At 34.2% G+C, this 24,844-nt stretch overlaps 1 non-coding gene across 1 annotated transcript; it reads right to left on the bottom strand.

Annotated features, from left to right (window-relative positions):
- Positions 1 to 2,030: 2,030 nt before the first annotated feature.
- LOC128295912 (small nucleolar RNA R71) lies at positions 2,031 to 2,137 on the bottom strand. The gene has a single exon (XR_008286461.1). It is a non-coding gene; the product is annotated as a small nucleolar RNA R71 (small nucleolar RNA).
- Between the last annotated feature and the right edge of the window lie 22,707 nt (positions 2,138 to 24,844).

Here is a 24,844-nt window from a genome sequence, read left to right as displayed (position 1 = left end):
ACGTTTTCAGTATTTAGGATTTAGGATCAAAATTTAAAAACAAAGTGTTTTTAACACATTTTGTAGGTATTGGGACCCAATAGGCAAACAAAGGCCTTAGGTTGTGCTGATTGGTTTAATTGAGTGTATAGGATGAAGATATAAAGGCTTAGTTGATGTGAAAACAAGGGTCAAGTGATGCACAAGCTTCTCAGGACATCAAGTAGCAAATGAACGACACAAGGAAGGAATTTGGTGTTGTGTCATCCCACGCAATGGGTGTGGCGTGATACACATCGATGTGCTGCCCATATTTACCGAGGTTATTTTCGTCCATGCAATCAGACTCATTCAAAGACCTAGGACGTGTCAAAGACCTAATTTGGGCTGCCAACACCTCTATAAATCAGCCATTAAGAGTTCAATGTAATCAAGTCGTCCTATTCGCCTTCAAAAACCCTCACAGTTTAGAATTTGTTTTAGTTTATTTTCTTATTCTTCTTATTGAATCAAATTTGATTCAAGGACTTATTTGTTTAATTAAAGTATTCAGTTTACATTTTCCTTTGCATTTGTTTTATTTCATTATTCCAATCAAGAGATTTGTTACTTCGTTTCCCATTCGATACTCAATCCACAATTATTCAAATCTCTTTTCTTCTTTGAATTGATCATGTTTCTCACACTGTTTCTTCAATCGAGGTTGAGATTATGAATAACATGAGTGGCTAAATCCCTTAGGGGAGATTAACGAGTGTATGGGAATGTGACTAACGTAGTATTTGGGATTTCTCAGGATGGATTAGTTGGTATAAATTATGTGTTTTTAAACTATTAGGCTTGACAACCCTAATAAGTGATCATAGGCTAGATTAAATCGGAAGATAAGTCGAACCAAGTAAATCGTAATTTATCCTAGTTGAGAAAGTAAGATTAGAAGATACTCAATCGGTTAAGTTAATTAGGGTCAGGAGGTAATAATTGCTTGATCGGTGATTATTCCACTCTAGACCCTTAATCCTTAGTTAGTTGCAAACCTTGAAGCACGTTAATATTCTTGATTGATTTACCAATTTAATTCGTTTGTTTATTTCTTGTTATTTATTTCCTTTTGTTATTTATTTATTTTTATTCCTCTAAAACTATTCTATGATCCATCGTAATATAAGAAGTAATTACTACTACTTAGGCGTATTAATGTAAAAAGTATTTTCGTTAATAATTCCAGCCTCTCTTCAGTATGATCCTTAGAATACTTTCAATATTTCATTGTACAACTATATTACAATTTGACTTGTGCACTTGCGGACACCGTTGTTCTTAATTCTTATTTTTTTGGTGTTAAATTTATTCTATAAATGATAGTTCATTTATGGGTGGTCAAGTTATTAGTGCCGTTGTCAGGGAGGTTTTGGCAAAAGATTTGAAAATATTTTTTTACAACTAAAAATATAAGCAGGAATGCTAGGACCTAGAGATACGATTTTTAATTTTTATTTTCTTTCATGTCATTTATGACCCAAAGCTCTAGCATTCCGATTCAACCTTACCTAGATCTAGAGTAACTACTCAAGCGCAACCGTTAATTAATGGACAATAATCCACCTGTGGTTATAAACTTATCCCAGGGAAATCCGTTATTCAAAGAACCACAAGAAAATAATCGGGAAGAAGTCCTAATGGCTCAGTGGATGTTGCATTAGTACGTCTTACCTACCCAGATGTGGTGTGAGGAAGCATTGAGCGCCTGGCAATTAATGCCAATAATTTCAAGCTAAAAGTAGCCACATTACAGATGATCCAAAACACACTACAATTTAAAAGGAGCAAGGTTGAAGACCCAAACCAACACTTCAAGCAGTCTTTTAACTATGTGATACCTTCAAGTATAACAGGGTATCTGAATATGCTATACATCTACGTTTATTCTCGTTTTCATTATGCGATAATGTAGCCGATTGGTTAGATTCATTAGAACTAGATTCCATCACAGCATGGACTGATCTAGTGGAAAAAATTTTCATAATGTTTTCCCGATTAGTAGAACCATTCAACTTCGGCGAGAAATAACTAATTTTAAACAATACAAAGATGAAACCTTTTACGAGGTGTGGGAGCATTTCAAGACAATGATAAGTAAGTGCCCACACCACGGATAGCAAGCATGGTTCCAAATTCAAATATTCTACAATGATGTTGACGGACATATTAGATCTAATCTAGATAGAGCATCCGGCTGATCTCTCATGTTTCATACGTACAAACAAGCTTATAAATCATTGAATATATGGCTAAAACATATGGCCTAAAGAAAGTTTTATTAACCAATCAAAGACTCCAATAGTGAAAGCAGTGAACAAAGGGAACGAAGAGGATAGATTCAAAAAATTTTACAAAAGGTTAATTGTCTAGAGACACCAGTCCAGCCAAAGAGAATGAAGCTACACTTGGAAAGCCAACCTAAGGAAGCAAGTTACGTAAATAATAGAGGTCGCGACCCGTACTCAGATACTTATAATCCTGGTTAGAGAGATCATCTGAAGTTCAAAAGGTAGGTAACCAAAGAGGAGAAAATCAAGCACAAACTCAACAAAACACGACTTATTAACCTCCACCATTTCAACAATGTATCATGGGTAACGACCATACTACATGTGGTAAAAGATTCGACAGGCTAGAGGGAAAGATGCAAACAATAAAGATCGATATTCGACAAGACCAAGTGATGTGTGGACGACTTGAATCTCAGATGGATAATTTTGTGACTAAATGAGCTAGCTCAGGACAATATTTTAGAAGCAAAATGGTCAAAGTTTCCCTAGTAGCATGAAAAACAACCCTCGAATATATGGGAAAGAACATGCAAAGGCGATTGTGTTACGATCGGGCAAGGCATTAAAGTCTCCAATCACACCCATCCATGAAGAGGAGGTTCACAAAGAGGTCAAAAAATCCACGGAAAAGGAGCAAGCGGACCACCAAGAGCCGAAGTACCATTTCCGACATGATTAAAGGACAAGCAAAAGAGGGACAAGGTAGATTTTATAATTTTTCTAAATTTATTTAAATATCTCAATGTTAATTTGTCGCTGTTAGAGCTTATTAATAAAATCACAAAATATGCCAAGTATTTAAAAGAAATCATGAAAATGCATAGGAAAAAGAAAAAGAAAGAGCAAATCGACATTGATGCCTCGTGTAGCGCAATAATTTCAAAGAATATACCCCCAAAGTTAAAATATTCGGGTAGTTTTATAATCCCAATAGAGATAGGGGATAGACATTTAGCAAAGCCCTTTGCGATTTAGGGGTTAGCATAAATTTAATGGCCTTATCGATCTATCGAACACTCAGACTCGGGGATCTTAAAAATACCTCAATAACGCTACAACTTGTCAATAGATCTTTAGTGCACCCGAAAGGTGTACTTGAAGATGTATTGGTTAAAGTACAAGGATTTTTAATCCTCATTTACTTTGTAGTCCTAGACTTTGAGGAAGATTGAGAAATTCCCTTTTTGTTGTGTAGGCCAATTCTTGCCACTTCGAAATCAAAAATCATTCTCAAGTGAAATGAGCTTATAATAAAAGTCAATGACGAGATATATAACACCCTATACCCGACCTGTTTTACCGGGCCCGGATATAGGATATCACAACACTTAAATAATTAACAAAAATTTTACAACTAGCTAAAACCATATTGGATGTACTTCTTGTGTATTCATAATCTTTTCTAAGTCAAAAGATTTAAAAGGAACATTTATTAATTACAATAGATTTTTAAAAGCAACATAAGACATTATGACTTATATATTTGTTTAAAGTAACTAAATCATGGTGTAGAGTACTAATCACCATGTTCCCAATAGTGCCCCTCTATATGCATAATATCATTCTCAAAACTGCCACCCTGGCACAATCCTGGCTTGGTCCCTCTAGACACACAGGTTTAATTCTAAGAACCTGCATTACAAATAGGCACCTGTAATTTCAACAAGACTTAGTGAATCTGAACTATTATTACCTTTAAACGATGTTGAATTCCTCGACTTAAGAATTCTAGACTTCCTTTCAGATTTTGGAAGATACTTTTCTGATTCCTGGTGGATAACTATACACCAACCTCTAACTTAACCACCTTGTACACGTTCCACTCGATTGGCAGATCACAGACTTCCAACCTTAGAGCAGATCCCATTTTGAAATCACTTGGAGATAGAAATTTGGATACATTTCTCAAAATGATATACCTTTAAACACTCCTCTGGCGGCTCTCAAAATATCAGTCACACTGTATCTTCACATTGATCCAGACATCAAATTTAGTTCAATGAAGGTAATATTTTATATCACCCAATAGAAGCTCAGATGACTTTAATACAAAATGTGAAAGCTTCCAGACTTTGCAAACACTTACGCCACCCATAAATGCATACGTGCAAAGTTCTTTAAACTTGAGTTACTATGGTGTATTCATCAGTCGAGTACAATGTTGAGAACTCTTTCAGAAAATGCCTCATAAGCATACCCAGATCACACCATAAAGGCGGACTAACAACTCACCACTTAGGTGTTACAGAATTTGCTTTACAGGCTTTCCAAATAACTCACCACAAAGGCTTCCCAAACAATATACCACATAGGCTCTTCAGATAATTCACTAAAAAGGTTTTACAGATAATTCACCACAAAAGCTTCCCAAACAAAACGCCACATATGCTCCTTAGATAATTCACCACAAAGGCTTTACAGATAACTCGCCATAAAGGTTTGGTTTGGTTTGGTTTGCACTATGGCATGACACTAACTATCATGTTTGATGATATGGATTTGCCTAAACTCAACATAGCTTGAGGTTTGCCCATCATCGCCTCTAGGACACACAAAGACACTAGCAGACAAAAGTTGTTCATCCTTAATTTCCATAATGTGCCATGGCCTTGGTCTTTTCACATAACTACCACACTGGCCTTTTCTCATTTTTACAGTCCCGACAGACAACATTTTGTCATACTACCCTTCATGTTTATTGTCCCGGCAGACGTCATCAAACAGCCACCGCGAGGTTTATTATCATATCACATATTTTACCAACACACTGTTCGAACCCCCTTGTCACCAACAAAAATTTGGCATGCATCAGTCTAATAACATTTTGGACACATTTACATAGACCTGACACATACCCTTAACAGAATCATACTTTCCAACACATAATTTCACATACATGCTTACCACATATCGTTATTTTCATGCCGCACATCGTACACTTCAGTACATACATAAAAATGTTTCATAGAGAACACACACATATCTATACATACAACAACTCCTCAAGAAGATATGAGCATCTATATGAACATCGACTGTATAAGGAATCATCATAAAATATTGTACAGAAGTTGGGTTTAGAGACTCGCCAAAGACCTACCTTTGACTCGATCTGGATCTTCTGTTTCAATTGTCCTTCCCAATCCAGTAGTAGCAATTGCTTACAAGATCATGGAATTTCCATTAGTATCCCATTTTACATATATTTTACTAAAGCTTCAACTACATGTGACCCCTATGCAGGGCTTTCTACTCACACCCTATTGTTCTCACACCTTTTAGTATCCTTACTCATCAACAATCGTAACATACAAGGCAATAAGACTTACCAGAAGGTTGAATCATCCATTGGTTAAATGAGGTCTTAACTCTATATTAACGAAGAAGAAGAGAACATTTAGGTTAGAGAGAAGATCCTGAATGTTAAGCAAAAAGAAAAACCATTTGGAACGTTCCCCTCCCTTTAATAAATATACTCTCAGTCCCCCTAGTTTCCCTACCAAATCAAAAGGTAGGTAAAAAAATCTGGTGAAGATCTACTTTACTTTTGACTAGTCATAAGAAGGGTCAAATCAATCCAATAGACTCCCAACTAATTGCATTACAAGAACCAACTTGAAAAGTGCTCATGAAAACTGAGCGTATTATACCTTAGTGATGACTTGCGTATGACATGGTCTTAAAGGCAACTAAGTCTCCTACAGCTTTCTTATACACTTGATAGGCTCTTCGTGCTTCACTAATACTCTAGGGCACACTATTTCTTGGGCGTACTCTTCTCCCCACTTGAAGATACCTGTAACTAAATTCTTAGGTACTGCTAAAGGGAAAATACTTTAACGCTTGTATACACCAATACTATAACTCACCAGCAAGTTAGCAGGGTGGCAAATTATACTACCACAATGCCAAAACAGTTTGCACACATAACTTACTCGCCTTTTTAGATCCGTCATTTTTGAGGTATGATAAGATAAAAGTGTCCTAATGTGGCCAATATTCTGAAAATGAGGGATTTCTTAGAGAAAAATGTTATATATTGTTCAATTTAACCCCTAACAGCCCCGATCAAAAGGATTTTTGAGTGTTGCAAATGTAGCTATTCATACGATGAGAGAACGAGACAAATGGCAAGACTCTAGTGGAGTAAGGAATGATTAATGGGTCCAAGATAGGTAAGACTGACATTTAAAATCGATGGTAAAGTTCAAGGAATTCCTGGACAAGTCCAGTAGCATAACAGAAAATTTAACCATCAAATTTAATTAATTTGTAAATAATGTATATTAATTTTCTTTTGAATTAATAGCATTAGGAATTAGACATTTTATTTTGTTAGGAATTATTAGGGAACAAGTTTCTGAGCACAATGGAAGGGCTAAACGTTAGTAGGATGCATGTACTGGAAATCGAAGACCTTCTACAAGTTTCAAAGAAGCCAATTTGAAGTTGTGTTGACACAATGATTTCCTGGTGCAACAAAAGCTAAGTATGCCAAAGTTCATTGTCGTGTCACACAACACCATATCTGTGGCATGACACACCTTTGAACTCTATACACACAGGGGTAAAAATTGCTTCTGTGTCGTGCCATACATACTCTTTAGCACGACACATAAGCCTTTTTTGGCAACTTTCTACTCTTGATTCAACGCGATCTTCAGAGATTTTCACCAAGGTTGGACAACAAGTAAAGCCCTAGGTGGCTTCTATATATTGCCCTTAGCAGCTACTAAACCATTTACCCTGTCATAGCCAACCAAAGCAACGTTTACCAACCTTTTATCCAGAATTCTGTAAATTCCCCTATTTTCCCTTTATTTCCAAACCTCAAAGCATGCATAGTAATCCTTTCGATAGTAAATCCATAGTGGATAACCACACCTACCCTTCGGAATGGGTGCTCAAAAGCAACTTTCTTATAGCTTAACGCAAAATATCGTTGCAAGAACGAGGTTTTGAATCTTTAAACACATTGAAGAATGAAATGCATAACTTAATCCAATACCATCTGTAACACCCCTTACCCGTATTCAACGCCAGAATAGGGTTTCAGAGCATTACCAGACTTATTAAACAATTAAACATACATTTCACTTACATCTACAAATTTCATGTAATTTATCATTCAACATCATTACATTATCTCCAATACGAGCCTACGAGGCCCTAAACATGCATTTGAAATGGTTCAAGACTAAACTGATAACTCAGGATAATTTTGGAACACTTAGAAAAATTTTACAAAATACAGGAGACGCACGCCCGTGTGGCCTGACCGTGTGCCTCACAGGCCAAAGTCACATCCGTGTCACAAGCCGTGTGGACATTCAAAATGGTATCACATGGCCGTGTCCCGGCCCGTGTCTGACCCCGTGTAACTCTCTAACTTGGGTCACACGGCCAATACACACGCCCGTATGCCCTTTAAAATGGCCACACATATCCGTGTACCAGGTCGTGTGCTAGGCCGTGCCAAACCTATAGGGTATACTAACTTATACCACCCAGCCAAGTCACACGCCCATGTGCTGAGTCGTGTAGAGCATACTGGCTTGATTTATAATTCAACACCAGGGGACACACGGCTATGTAACCTGACCGTGTGTCACACACGACTGAGACACATGCCCGTGTCTCTGCCCATATAGACAAAAATAGGCTATTTACCAAGCCAAATTGCCACCCAAATTTGTATACACCTACACCAAACCAAATGGCACCAAACAAGACATAAATAGGCATTCATCCAACCTCAACCAACCATAAATCATGCCATTTTAATACCAACATATACAAGACACACAATACCACAATATGCTATTCAATTTAATACCAAACTTCACTTTCTCACATCATTAATATAACCATTTTCAAATATGCATTATTTGACCTAAATTCACAAACATACCAAACTCAAATCTCAACCATTCACCACAAGCATTTACAATCCAGCATCAAGCAGATAATGAGATTCATATGCATATATATATACATCACCAAAAATATACCAAAATAAGCCAAGTCTCGTGGCTATACACACATCAAACACTTAACATTTACAAGCCAACTCAAATGGCTAAATTCATTACCAAATCATAACCAAAATGACCACACTTCCTATACATGCCATATAACCAAATATATAAATTCAAAAGTACCAGAGTGATAGTTTGATAGTATGATGAGGTCTCCGAGGATTCCCGAATCCGAGCTAGCTTTGATTTCACTATAAAACATAGAAAAACAAACAATGTAAGTTATAAATCTTAGTAAGCTCGTATGAAAATAACTCAACTTACCAAAAATATACAATTCAAACATTTGATCATATGAATATACAACTTACGTAAATACACAAACCTATCAAGTATTCAATCATAAGGTTAGAAATGAACTTCACAAGTTTCTTCGATTTAAAGCTTATATGGCTCATGCACATACCTGTACCATCTCCTATCAATCTCATACTCATCTATATCTTTCATATACCCGTTGAACCATTTGGAATACTATCGGATACTTGGGAAATCCCGCACCCTAAGTGTCAAACACATAGCCAAAGTGTAACACCCATCGCCCATATCCGATGCCGGAACTGGGTTCGAGGTGCTACCTGAATTAAACAATAATAAACGTATAAAACTGAGTCATAAATCTGTATTTCAATTTAAAAATCTCTCAAATTTCATCTTTAAGTCCTTAATATGGACCTACGAGGCCCAAAATATACTGAGGAAGTAATTTGGGACTAAACCGAGAACTTTGGACAATTTTCCTTGAAAATAGGGGCATACGCCCATGTAGCCTGGGACATGCCCGTGTGGCCTGCCCGTGGGCAATTCTGACTTTACCACACGGCCTGGGCACAAGCCCATGTGACTTGGCCATGTGAAAACCTCATTTTTCACTATTTTTAAGATATTTTCACATATCAAACACACTTAATTTATGCCCAAAACATTAACTCATAAATCTTGATCAAATAACATTCTTTTATCCATTTCTTGTACCTAAACACAATTATACACTAATAGAACCCAACCAATCAATTATTTCAATCCAAAATATGTATATTTCATTTTCAAACACAAAACATAACATTTAACATACTTTACTTATTTAATCATTCACACAATTATATTATCAAATCAACTCCTATACATGCCATATAAATCAAAAAGTTGTTTAACAAAATCTACAGGAGTAAATCTGGATAGTGTGACCCTTGATGTAGATCCGATCCTCCGTATGTATATAAGTCAATCTACAAAACAAATAACTCACACAAGTAAGCTTATAGAAGCTTAGTAAGCTCATAGGCATAATTACACATATCTTACCAAATATTATACACAATCATATATCTATTAGCTTATCTAATTCATCCTGTAAATCACAATTTCATTAATAAACTCATTTGGATAATTTCCAAGTTGCTATTCACAAATTTAACTCCCTTGGGCCCATTTCTCATTTACTTCCATTGTCAAATTAATGAACAATAAAGGAATTGAGTGCTTCATTATCACACTGCCATAGTAAACTATGGACTTTCACATTGTCACACATCACGCACCGAAGCCATAGCCCTGCCATGGTCTTACATGGATCACATAACATACCGATGCCATATCCCAGATATGGTCTTATACAGAATAACATTATCACATCACACTGATGCCATAGCCCAGTTATGGTCTTATACGGGAACTCGAATCACATTGGGCTATGATCTTATATGGAAGCACATATCACATCTTTTCCGTCAATTCATTATGGTCACAGAATGCAAGCATTCAAATCCATTGTTCCAAATAATATGTATTTTTACTTAAATACTATTTCATACTTTTTACAATTTAATAGTATTCATATACAATAATATACTTAAAACCATAATATTTTTATAACAAAACATTAAATTTGCCATATGAACTTACCTAGCTAATTTGCAAAAGTCGTAGAAAGTCAGGGACTATTCTTGAATTTTCTCCTTTCCACGATTCACTTCGTTTTCTTGATCTATAATTATAAAATCATTCCTTCATTAGCATCTATTTCGATTCTATTCTATTTCACAACTTATGCCCTTAAATTTTTGAAATTACACTATTACCCTAAACTTTTTAATTTTTACAATTTAGTCTCTGTTCAATTCATTCATCAATTAAACTAATTCCTTTCAAATATCATTTTATCTAAACGCTACAAACTACTTCACAGCCTGTGACATTCCAAGCTTCAACACAAAACCCTAATTCCAACAACTTTCACAATTAGGTCCTAAAATAAATTTCTATGTAAATCTCTTCATAAAATCATCATATAATAAATTAAAACCATAATTCCATGATAAATCATCATAAAATTTCAGCACTTGTTCATGGAAACTTTCAAAATTACCCATGAAATCAAAAACTAATGAATTAAACAAGCAGACCTAGTTGTAAAAGTCTCGAAAACACAAAATTTACAAGAAATAATCAAGAATTGACTTAAATGTAGTAAAAATATGAGAAACCAGCTTAAAATAACCCTTCAATGGTGTTTTTCCTGGAGAGGATGAAGAAAAATAAAGAAAACTCTAGATTTTACCTAATATATCATATTTTACAATTTAATTTTACCCTATTTCCAATTTTGCCCCTTATTCACACTTGATTTTTATTTTTCCTGCACACTCATGCCATCCAACCCAATAATAGGTGTTTAATTGCCTATTTAGTCCTCCTTTAATAATTACTAGAGCTATTTAATCACATTTCACAATTTTACACTTAATTCAATTTAGTCCTTTTTACCCAATTGACTACCGAAACCTTAAAATTTCTTAACGAAACTTTAATACTAACTTACTAACACTCCATAAATATTTATAAAAATATTTATGGCTCGGTTTATGAATTTGAGGTCTCTATACCTCATTTTTATCTTATTTAATCTATAAATTTCTTTTAATTCATAATTTTACTAATTCGAAATTATTTCTAAAACCACACTTAACTTTTACTTACTAATATCTAAACTCACATGTCAGATTTAGTGATCTCAAATCACTATTCTGATATCACTGAAATTTGCGCTGTTACACGAAGCTATCTCAATCTCATATCACATATAACGCTCACCCTCGATCTATCAACGGGTCTGCTCACACAAACTGACAGTCATGATGAAGCTACATGATGCTGCTCATACAAGCTGATGAGTATCCGTAACACGTGGTGGATAAATTAGCCACTGGTAGGACGTACGTACCAACACCCAAATCACATAACCCTTAATGATATGTCATTTGTATCCTAATCTATTCCTAAGGTTCAACCGGGATTTCACACTTGCCAAATCGTCTTCAAACATGTTTGTAGTGTCGTATTCACAATTTATGCAATACCAAAGCATTTAAAATACAAATATAACATTGCTTATTACATATGAACTTACCTCGAATGCCAAAAATGATGAAACAAGTTTATTAGTCCAAAACCTTATTCCATCCTCGATCTAAATTCGTATTTCGCTTTTCTTGATATGCATAGATGATAGCTAGCCAAACCTTGAAGCTATTTTAATGGATTTTTCCTCTTTAATAATTGGTTAGGAAGATGATGAATAGATTAAATGGCATTTTGTTTTATTAATTATCATTTAAATTATCTAATTGCCAAATTAACCTTTACATTAACCTTTAAAACCATTAAAAAAATGCCCATCTTTGTCCACTCATATTATTAATGGTCTAATTATCACATAAGGACCTCCACTTTAATATTCCATAGCTATTAAACACCTTTAGCTATTAGAATATCACTTTTACACTTTATGCAATTTAGTCCTTTTTATCAAATTAAACATTCAAATGATAAAATTTCTTAACGAAACTTTCACACAATCATACCATTATGTTGTAGACATTAAAATAATAATAAAAATGATTATTTCAACCTCATATTTGTGGTTTCAAAACCACTATTCCGATTTGACTAAAAATAGGTTGTTACACCATCGATGAGAGAAGTTCTGCACAAACCCGACCAAGTCGATGTACTTTCTGATTATGCATGAATTTTTTGTAACTTTGAAGAAGGAAGATGTGAGTAGACCAATGGAGGTACTATGGATGTGGTTCTCTTTTCGTGGAAAGGAGATGACTATCTCGCCACTCAAGATAGCACGTTATTATGACATTTTGCCATATATTTGTGATTTCGTTCAACTAATTAACCTAATGTAGTTCTTGAGAGAGAATATGAATGACATAATTAAACTTCTAATGAACAAGAAGGGTGACTGGAAATGCCACTTAGGCACAGATTATCCTATATCGCTCTCTTAAGCAAAGTTAACTCCGACGATATGAATGTGGTTGAAATTTATTAGTACTCAAATTTGCCTAACAACGGACATGTCCAACATTGATACATTCCAGGCAACCTTGTTATACGTAATTTTAACAAAGGAACAAATTTGTGTGGGAACATGGATATATCAAAGCATGCTCTAATGTGCGAGGAAAAAAAAGTAGAACTATTGTTCCCACACTTGGTAACGACCATATGCCAACAAGCGAAGCTACTGATGGGACGATTAGGACGTGTCTTATAACTGAGCAAGTTTTCAGTCTTGACCAAGTTTAGAATACCTTATAGGAAACTAGAAATGAAATAAGGCAACAAAAACCAAAACACAACAAGGCAACAATGTGTTACCAGATTTGGAATGGATCATTCAATAGATGTAAGAAGGCGGATCAATCTTTGAAGACTATGCAAGGAAAAGCGGGTTAAAGCAGCCACAATTCCCAGCAACCAAGTACGAGGTAGTGATTGACTCAAGCAAGGTGAAGAAAAAGAGGGAATTGGAGAAAGAGGAAGATCCTGAAGAAGATCCGAAGGAGAACTGGAAACACAAAAATATGTAGACTTTTTAAGCACCTTTTGAGCCCTAATTTGTGCAGTTTCGTAGTAATTTTTTTCGAATTTCATACTTTAATTATAAAATAACTAATTTGCACTTAAATTATTAACATATTGAATTTTAATTATTTTATAATAAATTTACACAAATTTGGTTTTTTTTATAGTTTTGCACAAAAGGTGCACATTGGCTAGGCAAACACCTAGAGAAGCTTGAACCATTGGGGCAATATTGTACATCAAGTGATTAAGAGCAAGACTAATAATATTTTCCAACCATGGATGGTCCAAAAATATGTCTTAAAAATATTTTAAAATTAATTTTGATCCAAAATTAATTGTGTTAAAAATTAATTATAAGCCTGAAGATGAAAAGATACCAAATTGTGCTAAGTAAAGAAGATTGATCCACCTAGCAAATGGGGCAGCCTAAACCATCCAAATAGCTAACCCAATCAGCTAATTTTATCTGATTTCCACACTTTCAAAATAGCCCTTGAAATTTCCATAAAATCCTATTTGAACCCCTCCACTTTTCGTGCCATCAACCTTTTGCCCCTAGCTTAAAATAACAAGTTTGCGCCATTCAAACTTGCACCATATGTGGCCGGCCAAGGGAAGAGAAGTGGCTACTATTTAATTTCAATTTTTAGCATCCATTCCCACCTATAAATACCCCTCTTCCCTTCTTCATTCAACACACCATTCATTTCCCACACATCTCTCTCTTTCAGTTGTTTTTCTCTCTTCTATTCGCTTTCTTATTTTCTCATTTCCATTGCCGAATTTTCTCTTGAAAAAGAGCCCTCTTCCACTTTGGATAGCATCATTAAATTGTTCGTAGAGGCCTCAGTTCAACACAGCAAGCAGAAAAGAAGAAGAGCGCACTAGTCTGGCTTCAGAGAAATTAATACTGGTTTTGCTTCCTAGTTCCCTTCTCTTTAAGTTTCTTGTTTATGTTTTGATCATGAATATGAATAATTGTTTTGTTTTTGTTCTTGTTCTAATTAGAATAGCTTAAATTAATTCGTGTTAGATTGATTACTTTCGATTCACTTCAATTATTAAAATTATATTTGTGTTGTTATAGGCCTGGGTGAGTTATTCAATTAAATAAAATCATGCTTATGTTATACTTGCATTAAAAAATGTAATGTAACAGCCCGATTTTGGGGCTAGTCGAAATAGTGATTTTGGAACCACTAAACCGAGGTTGTGGGAATTATTTTAAATATCATTTTATGTATTGTGGCATGATTAGATAAGTACATGAAATTTTTGGTGAATTAATTTTAGCGATTTCTTGCTTAATTGTGAAAAAGGACTAAATCTCATAAAGTACAAAAATCCTATTTTGTTAGAGAAGGGTGTCAATTAGCTAAAGAACCTAAATTGGGGGCCTTACAGAGCAATTAGACCCCCTAATTCTTAGGCTGGCCGGCCACAGGGGACAAATTGATGGGAAAGTCAAAATTAGGTGGTGTTTGGTCACCAATTTTGACTAGCTTGAATAAAATAAACAACAAAAGTTTTCATCTTTTTTTTTTTCACTCTTTCTTCTTCTACCGAAAAATTGGCCATTAAAGGGGTTTTTGAAGCTTCAAAATTTCAGCCACTTTAAGCCTTCACAAGTAAGTGATTTTCATGACTTTTCTTGATGATTTTTACATTTTTGGACCACTTGAAGCAAGAACTTTTAAATGAACGGACTACTTTGCAAAATAATTGAAGGTCTAGGGTTTTTCCATGAGAGCATTTAGGTTGTTTTTTGAATTTTTATGGAAGAATATGATCCTTTGGTGAGTAATAAAGAGCATTTAGGTTGTTTTCCACTAAGCTCCCACGTTTACCCTCTTTTCTTTTCTTTCCTTATAGTACCGCCAAGCTAGCATCGGGGATCTAGTGACATCAAAAGCTTCGATCACACTATAACTCAAGATCTTGGTATAGCTAGTTTTATTGTTTTGTTTTTTAGCATGTATAGGAACTCGAGTCTTTGTTTAGTGTTTTGTTAGTTAGCCATAAGGTAATGACTTATATGGTGAATATGATACTCATTTTGTATAAGACCATAGATGATGGTCAATACTCGTTTTGATTTATAAATAGAAGATGATATTTTCATGGATGAGTAAATTGTATAAATGAAATGTTGTCCATTATGGTTATTTTGGCTATGTGATATGCCTTTATGTTTGTATAGTATGATTTTTGTGTAGGTTACATAAGTAAGGGTGACAAAAAGGCTTGGTAAATAGCCTTATTTTGTCCACACGGGTAGGCACATGGGCATGTGTCTAGGCCGTGTGTGACACCCGATCCACCACATGGGCGTGTGATATGGCCATGTGTCTCCTGCACGTAAGAATTGTAAGTCAGTATGCATGATAGTAAACACATGAGCAAAGACACGACCGTGTATCTCAATCGTGTGAAGGGCGCGGCCTAGCACACGGGCGTGGGCCTTGGCCGTGTGGCCCTTAAGGATTGTTGATGTCAGAAACAGAATGTCTAGGTTTTTGCACACAGGCTAGGACACGGGCGTGTCATGGTCGTGTGAGGGACACGAGGCAGAGACACGGACGTGTTCCAGGTCGTGTGAAAACCCTTGTAGGTGTGCATTTAGAATTAATTCTAGACGGGTATAGGACACAGGTGTGTCCTTGTATTCCTTAGCCCGTGTCAGCCACACGGGCCAATAGCACGACCATGTTGAAATGTCACACGGGTGTGTTGCCCCTCCCACACGAGCGTGTGCCCCTGTGTTAAGAGTTTTTTTTAGAGTTCTTTAAAGAACTCGGATTGTTTTCGAATGGGTTCTAATGGATGTTTTGGGCTTAATAGGCTCTTATCAAGGAGTTTATAAATAAAATTGAAATTTTTTTTAATTTGACCATGTTTTAGTATTATGAAAACATTTATATGCATAAGTTTAAGTTAGGTAATGCCTCATATTCCGACCCAGCGTCGGGCACGGGTGTGGGGTGTTACATGTAAGGTAAAAAAATGAACTAATTATTAAACTTATTGAAATTATAATTAAATGACACAGTATTTAATTGGTGCATGTTTAATATTCTAAGGTAGTTGAATGTTAAACTAGCAACGGTATTAAACGGTACATTAACCTTGCATAGCTTGCAAGATTATTGTGATTAAACTGTTTCAACATAGAAATATATTGTTACTTCACTTAATCTTTTATGTGCTTATGAAGATTGATTGATTGTTTGAATTGGCACTGAAAAAGTTTCAAGAGATTAGTTAATTTAGTAAGTACATATGAGTAGTAGTTAGTAAATTACCAAGTTGCTGTGAAAATATTCATAACAATATGAACATTAGTTTAGTAATTCTAAGTTAAGGAATGTAATTGATCTAACACAATTATGTCATCTTGATTAAAACCATCTTTTTGAAATCGGGCTTTGAAATTTTTAAACCATTTGTCTGAAATCGTGCTTTGGAATTTTTACTTTTATTTCTATCAATTAGTTAATTTTTTGTTTTTAAAATCATTTCTTTAAAACGAAATATTTTCCCATCACCAAAGTGTTTGGTTTACATTTCATAAATATTTTTCTTTCACATTCCATATGGGTACGATAACTCGATATTTACTTGTCACTTTATTCCTTATTGTGATTGTGTACACTTGCACATTTCCGTCATTCCAAGAACCTAGAGGAAGATTCGGAAGGCGAAAAATAGAAAGTGGATGAAGCATCGGATCCTGTCTCTGACTAATTTTAAACAATTTCATTTAAGTTTCAGTTTTTATTAGAATTTCGACTTAATATTCAAAATATCTTTCATATAGTTTTTAAGCATTCAAAACTTTATATTAAATATATATAATATGTTTAGGTTTTCTTAGTAGCAACCCCAATTTTTTTATGGCACAACATTATAGAGCCACAAATCGAGAAGTAGGAGTAGTCCCACCAATTGTATTGCACGAATGAAGAAAATCAGGTAATCTCGTTCCTTAATATTTATAGTTGCACATTAGTGACAATGTGTCGAATAAAATGTGGGGGTGACTTAGGAAATTTGCAAAATTTTCTTTCCAGTTATGTTATTTTCTTTGTTTTTAGTTTTTAGTTTTTCTTTTTTAATTGCATGTTCGTGCTTGAGCTTGTAGAAATACAAGTGTTTGGTTAAGATTATATACCTAGGTTGTTTGTTTAAATTGTAAATTTCAATTGAAATTAAATAATTTAGGTTGTTTATCTGGAGACTACTTAGTTCAGTATATTAGACTGTAAATAGGAAAAATAAATTAAATATATCAAGTGATAAATAGGTTAAATGTAATCAAGTTGTCCTAAACGCCTTCAAAAACCCTCATACTTTACAATTAATTTTAGTTTATTTTCTTTTCAATTTTCAATACTTTCTTATTCTTCTTCTTGCATTATTCTTGATTCAAGGACTCGTTTATTTAATTAAAGTATTGAGTCTATATTTTTCTTTACTTTTTTTTTATTTCGTTATTCCAATTGAGAGATTTTCTACTTCGTTTCCCATTCAATACTCAATCCACAATTATTCAAATCACTTTTCTTCTTTCAATTGATCGTGTTTCTCACATGGTTTGTTAAATCGAAGTTGAGATTATGAATAACATGAGTGGCTAAATCCTTTAGGGGTGATTAACGAGTGGATAGGAATGTGACTAACGAAAGATTTGGGATTTCTCAAGATAGATTAGTTGATATAAATTATGTGTTCTTAAATTTTGAGGCTTGACAACCCTAATAAGTAATCTTAGGTTAGATTAAATCGAAAAATAGGTCAAACCAAGTAAATCATAATTTATCCTGGTTAAAAAAGTAAGGTCTGAAGAAAAGTGAGTATCAACCAATTGATTAAGTTAATTAGATTCGGGAGGTAATAATTGCTTGATCAGTGATTAATCCACTCTAGACCCCTAATTCGAAGTTAGTTGAAAACCCTGAAGCAAGTTAATCTCCCTGATTGATTTACCAATTTAGTTTGTTTATTTATTTATCGTTATTTATTTCCTTTTCTTATTTATTTGTTTTTATTCCTCTAAATCTATGTTATGATCCATCTTACTATAGGAAATAATTACTACTACTTAGACTTATTATTGTACAAAGTATTTTCGTTATTTATTCCAACCTCCCTTGGGTACGATCCTCAAAATACTTCTGGTATTTCGTTGTACAACTAAATTACAATTTGACTCGTGCACTTGCGGACACCACCATTCTCAATTCTCATTTTTTTGGGGATATATTTATTCTATAAACAATAGTTCATTTATAGCTGGTAACAGCCCTTGTTAGACCAAATTGTAAGGTTTAATTGATAGTTTCGTATATTATGGGCCAAATTAAATAAAATGTAAAGCTGGTATAAAATTTCAGTAGGAATAGAAAGTAGAAGTTCCATAATGAGTGTATGGGAAATCAGATTTTAATCCAAAGCCTTAGATTGAAAGTTATGTTTGTCTCGGGTTTAAGGACTAAATTGAATAAATTTCAGAATATGTATAACTTTATATTTGATTTTGATTTGATATAGAATTTTATATTGTGTTATTGCTGAATTATTACTCGCAGCTAAAGATGACATAGGGTTGTCAAGAAGAAAAGAAAAGGCGAGAATCGATGACGAGTGACACGAGCTATCGGCTTGTATTTTCATGATTTAGTATCAATTTAATTGTTTCATATTTGTGATATTTTTCATAATTTGACATCAAGGTAAGCTAATAATGATTATTTGAATTGAATTGTTATGATTGAGATTTGTTATCGAAACAGAGGACTAAATTGAATAAAATGAAAAAAGCATAGCTTAATAATTTATGGTGCTTAGTATGAAATGAGTTGAAATATTTTGTATCACTTGATGAATTGAAAATTAAATGAGATTGATAGAATGTGAATTATACTTTAATTGAAATTGAAAAAATTGGTTACCCTATTAACTGTTTGGGCAAAGGCGGACATAGTTGGCATGCTATAGGATAGATTATGTATTGGTTACTTTGATTATATGTTGATGAGCACTAGGCACATTTTTATTTGGACGTTTTGATGAGTGTTGGGCACAAATTTTATTTTTTTATACTGATGAGCATTGGACGCAATTTTTTCACTTCGGACGTTCTGATGATACACTGGGTGACAAATTGGTGTGTTGGTTAGGATCTATGTATTCGTTTGAGTTCGAGTCATGTTAATAAGGGATATAATTTTTGAATTGATTGAATGATCTTTGAAAATGATTAAATGTTAATAAAGGATTAAATATTACTTATATACGGTTTGTTTCTTGTGGGCAGGTTTAGGTACACCTCGAGGTCCCGAAGAGTGGTTTCATCATCCAGTCAAAGTTCCCAAACTCATCAATGTTTGTAAAGTCTCTTTTTGTTCATTATACAGCATGTACCTTGGTTAAGTAGGTTTTATTATAATAGGTGATCATGTGAAATTTGGAATTAGAATTAGCATGTCTGAATTCGCTATATATTCATATATATATATATATGAATTTGAGAATGTTACAACTTTTGGTTAGACATAACTTGTGGTCTATTAATGGGCTGTATGGCAATGTATCTATATACATACATATATATATATATGGCAATTAGTTTAAGGAAGAGCATTGATGAAATGATTTGTGTACTTGAATGAATTTGTTGGAATGGATGAAATCATATTGGAAGCAGTATGTCACATTGTGATGAGATCTAGCCCAAATGCCACACCTCGACTTCGAGCAATAGTTGTTGCGACGAGGCCAAGTTAGTAAGTGGCGTTGAGATGAGGAACCCCCGAAATCGCAATGTCAACTCCAAACTTTGATAACATTACAAAATGGTCCTAATTCAACCTAGGGTTAGCATGTAACACCCCAATTTTGGCTGATCTAAATTTTTGGACGTATAAAAATAGGCAGTCTACCAGGCATGGTGATATCTGCCCAAATGACCATTTTGACGTATAAGTGTGGGCGTATAATAACCGCCACTTGAGTTGGTAAGAATTTGATTTCAAGATATTCTCTTTATTAAGGAGACGTTCGTGTTAAGGGATAAAAGTTAAATACGGGATGAGTATTTCCCAAAGATATAGTACATTTGGTTTGTATGAAATATTGTGCTAGTTAGACTTTAAGTAATCTAGTTAGAAACCCACTGTATAGTTCAGCTTGATAAGTTTGATGAAGGAAACCTATTTATACTTTTCTTGTAAATTGTAGGCTAATAAGAAGGCAAGTTCGTATACGTATGACACTCGTTAAATTCCACTAAGTAAGATGAGTCATATTTATATATGAGAATGTGTTTTGAAAAGGGTTCTTCTTTCTTCTTCTTTCTCTTCCTTAAGTGGTATCTACTGAAACCTTCCTACAATCTGAATGTATCTTACCTCGATGACCTAGAGGCTAAGGTTCTTTTATGATCAATAGTTACTTCACATTAGGGTAAGTATTTCAAATTTGCATGTTAAGTTCTGAATAAGTAAATTTGAAATTGGCAACTGAATAGTGAGACTATAAGTATAAGGTTTCTGCATGAAATTGATGGCGATTAAATTGATAAGCAATTTGTATGTGTAAGAATAGTAAGGGTGTTCCGATATTTTGTAATCAGTGTTGTTGCGGTTTCATGGTGGAAGTTTGAATTTGGAGTTCAATCTATTGTACGTGGGTGTCAGGTGAGTTCTAAACTGACTCCTACATGTATATTGTTCATATTGTGAGTCATTTATAGAAAATAGATTGAACTATGGATCTGAATTCATAAAGAGTATAGCATGTGATGATTGGTGCATAAGTACTGAAACTTTAAAATATGGCTGAGTATGTTAATGCTTGAAATGCATGTTATGAGATGTGTGTTCTATTTGGGTGTATGTTAGTGAAGTAAAAGGTTGAATTTAGATTGTGTCAATGTATGAAGATTCGGTTAAGAGAGTTTGTATCTTTCATCACGGTGTTGTCCAATGGAGTCCGTCAGGACTAAAAACAAAAACTCTTATATAAACTTTGAAGGAAAACCCATAGCCATGGCACACTCTAAAAAGAACTAAGGAATGGTGATTACCCAATAGGGTTCTCTGCGTGTCCCAGGACAATAATGACCAAACTTCAGGTAATGTAAGTTTAGGCAAATCCATACCGCAAACATGATAGTTAAGAATAGTATGTGTGGCGAACTCTGAAAAAGGATGCCTTTGTGGAAAATTCTGAATGGATCGCCTTAGTGGCATGTTCTATATGATTGCTTAAATGGTGTGTTCTGCTAAGTCTATGTTGTGTGAACTATTAGGAACATCTGGTAAGCTATGAATCTGAATGTCTATCTCTATAGTAAAACATGAGTAAATTCTAATAGTTCTAAAATAAATTTAACCAAGATAAGGTATTGATATGTTCTGGAATAAGAGTTGAATAAAGTCTTAAGGGATTTCCATTACAAAGATATGTGTATCTGTATGTGATACGTGATATTTGTGATAGGTTTTAAATATTTATAATGAATCGTTCTTGAAACTAACTATTATCACGATGAAGGCAAGTGTACCTATCGAACAGTAGTATAGCTTCAGCAAGACCGGATTATCGAACCCAAAGGAACTAAAAGTAGTAGTAACAACTTTCTTTTTATTATCTAGCCTAAAAAATAAAAGGGTTTTGTTTATCTAACTAATTAATTAAACTAATAAATCACAGAAAAGAAATTTGGGGAAAATACTTTTTGGAAAACTCGATTTATTAAGACAATACCTAAGGAAAAATCCACCTAGACTTCACTTGTTATTTGATTCTGAATTGGACGATTTATTCATTCAACTTGTTCCGTAGAGATCCCTAAGTTATATTATTATCTCTCTTGAGACTAACAATGTCTAACCCTAGATTGAATAATTGAAATCTCTTTCTAATTAATGCCCTAGGGTTGCATTGACTCAATTTATGGATCCCCTTATTAGGTTTCACCCTAATCCGGCAAAATCTTGTCACCCTATCTCTAGGCGCGCAATCAACTCCACTTAATTATGACAAATTTACTCTTAGACAGGGTTTATTCCTCCTCTGAATAAGACGTTAACTTGAATCAATATCTTGGAATATCAAAACAAGAATTAAGAACACATAATTAAGAACAAGTCAAATATTTATCATACAATTCAGATGATAATAACAAGATCCGTCTTAGGTTTCATTCCCCTTAGGTATTTAGGGGTTTTAGTTCATACTAAGGAAAGAAAACATCTCAAAAGAATAAAAATAACAAAACATTAGAAAACTCAAAACTCCTGAGGGAATTTGAAGGGAGATCTTCAGTCTTGATGGCGAATCCGTCTTTTGAGATGGATCGATCGGCTTTCCTTGAGCAATTCCTTGCTTCTTTATGTACGTCCCCCCTCTTCTCCTCTTCTAGGGTGTATTTATAGGCTTTGGAATGCCGAAGAGCCCTCAAAAGTGGCCTTTTCTGAATAGGACTCTGTGTGGGCTCGACAGGGACACGCTCGTGTGACACACACGTGTGCGATTACTTCAGGCCGTGGTCAAGCCTGTTAAATAGACACGGGCGTGTGGTCTACCCATGTGAGTCGTGCTTTGATTCTACCAAATTGACACGGCCGTGTGGTCTGCCCGTGTGAGGATGTTCAAGCCATGTTGATTTCGTACATTGGCCCATTTTCTCCGTTTTTGGCTCGTTTCTTGTTCCTTTCACTTTCCTATGCTCACCTAAGTATAAAACATGAAATTAAGGCGTTAGGAGTATCGAATTCACTAGATTTCAGGATAAATCATCCATAAAATTTGCTAAGCATGGGATAGAAATATGTATGAGTTACGGTTTATCAAATACCCCCACACTTAAGCATTTGTTTGTCCTCAAGCAAAATTCTCAACTCATAATCAAAATAAATTCTTCTCAACTTATAATTCTTATCAATAATATCTCAAACTAATCCATAGGTAATCATACATTGAAAATTCAACTGAAAGAACATCAAAGTTTCAAACATTCCAAGTTGAGCATTTTATCATGAAAACATAGGTGTCTCCCCTCATCTAAGTAATTACCTTTGATTCAAAATATCACAGAGTTTCACATCCTTACTAAAGATTCACTCAAATCACTCGAGGTGTTTAAGGACAATAAATGAAGCACTCAATAGTCAATAATGAAAAGTCATTACCATAGGCTTGCATGAAAATCAAATATCCACCACTATAAATTGAGATGAAACATCAATCAAAAGGTCTTTAGAAGGTTGTAACATGGCTTTGGTTAGAGGGTGTGGTCACAAACTGAAAGAAAGGGTTAGAATCGAGATTGAATTGAAAAAGTTCCTAACTAGAAAAATGACTAGTCATCAATTGTGTACAACAGAGCTTTTTCTCAGAATATGGAATTTAACTTCTTTAGCTCAGAAGATCACTACTACTAATATGTAAACATGTACTTTTTTTTAAGAACAAGTTAAATTACAAAATAGAATAAAACATAACTAAGCAACTATTCCAACTCAAATCTCGACAAAAATAGGGATCAAATTAATTTAGGGGATTTCAACAATAATGAGCTATGGGTTAATATTGAGGGTAAATCAATGAATGGGTTGTTAGGCTCAAGGGGGTTCACTAATGGTTAATTGTGAAGGTAGGCTTTTATGGAGTGAATGGGTTAAACCTAAGTGCCTTTATCATTTTGACATATCAAATCAAATAGCATGGTCTTGCCATGCATAATCAAGCAAGTTCTAGAATAAAAATTCAATACTGACGCATTCATAATGAAAGTAAGCATGAAGGAAATAATAGATGCTCTAAAGGCTCAAGATCTCACAAAAATTATGGCTTTTTGATGTTTAAACTTGTGAATTCCAACTCAAAATAATACTTAAACTTGGGGGAACAACCTAAAAGCTTTTAATTCTTCAAAAATCAACTTATCATGCTTGATTCCCTAATGTCTTAAAGTTTAAACAATCAATGCATAAATGCCTATGTTTTAATTCAAGATATATCAATAAATATTATAGACTAATTGGAATTCATTCTAATAATGATATGATAAGATCGCATGAGAATAAAACAAAATTCAGGGATTTTTCTGATATAAAAGACCCCCCACACTTGAGTATGTTTTAATTCAAGATATATCAATAAATATTATAGACTAATTGGAATTCATTCTAATAATGATATGAGAAGATCGCATGAGAATAAAACAAAATTCAGGGATTTTTCTGATATAAAAGACCCCCACACTTAAGATGTACATTACCCTCAATGTACAAAGGTAGATATATTGAAAAAGATAGATTTATAATCATAAGATAGGGAGAGAAGTAAAACTTCCTAAATGATGAATGAATTCCTTGAACTGAAGTTTTGGAGAATAATCGGCGTGAGAGTGGAGGAGGATACTCTGGTGGTGTTAGAGGTTCATTAATCCATAAGTCCTGCGCCAAAAGAATATTATATCTGGTGGTAGCTATAGTCGTGATCGAGCAGGACATGGCAGTCGTAGAGAACCTTTCCCGGTGAAATTTTTAGTTCCTATGTGATGATGAGCTTGAGGAGCTCTTTATAACTATGACAAAATCA

This window comes from Gossypium arboreum, chromosome 7, assembly GCF_025698485.1.
Source record: "Gossypium arboreum isolate Shixiya-1 chromosome 7, ASM2569848v2, whole genome shotgun sequence".
Classification (NCBI taxonomy): domain Eukaryota; kingdom Viridiplantae; phylum Streptophyta; class Magnoliopsida; order Malvales; family Malvaceae; genus Gossypium; species Gossypium arboreum.
Note: the sequence above shows the minus strand (reverse complement) of the source record. Positions and strands in the feature narration are given on the sequence as shown.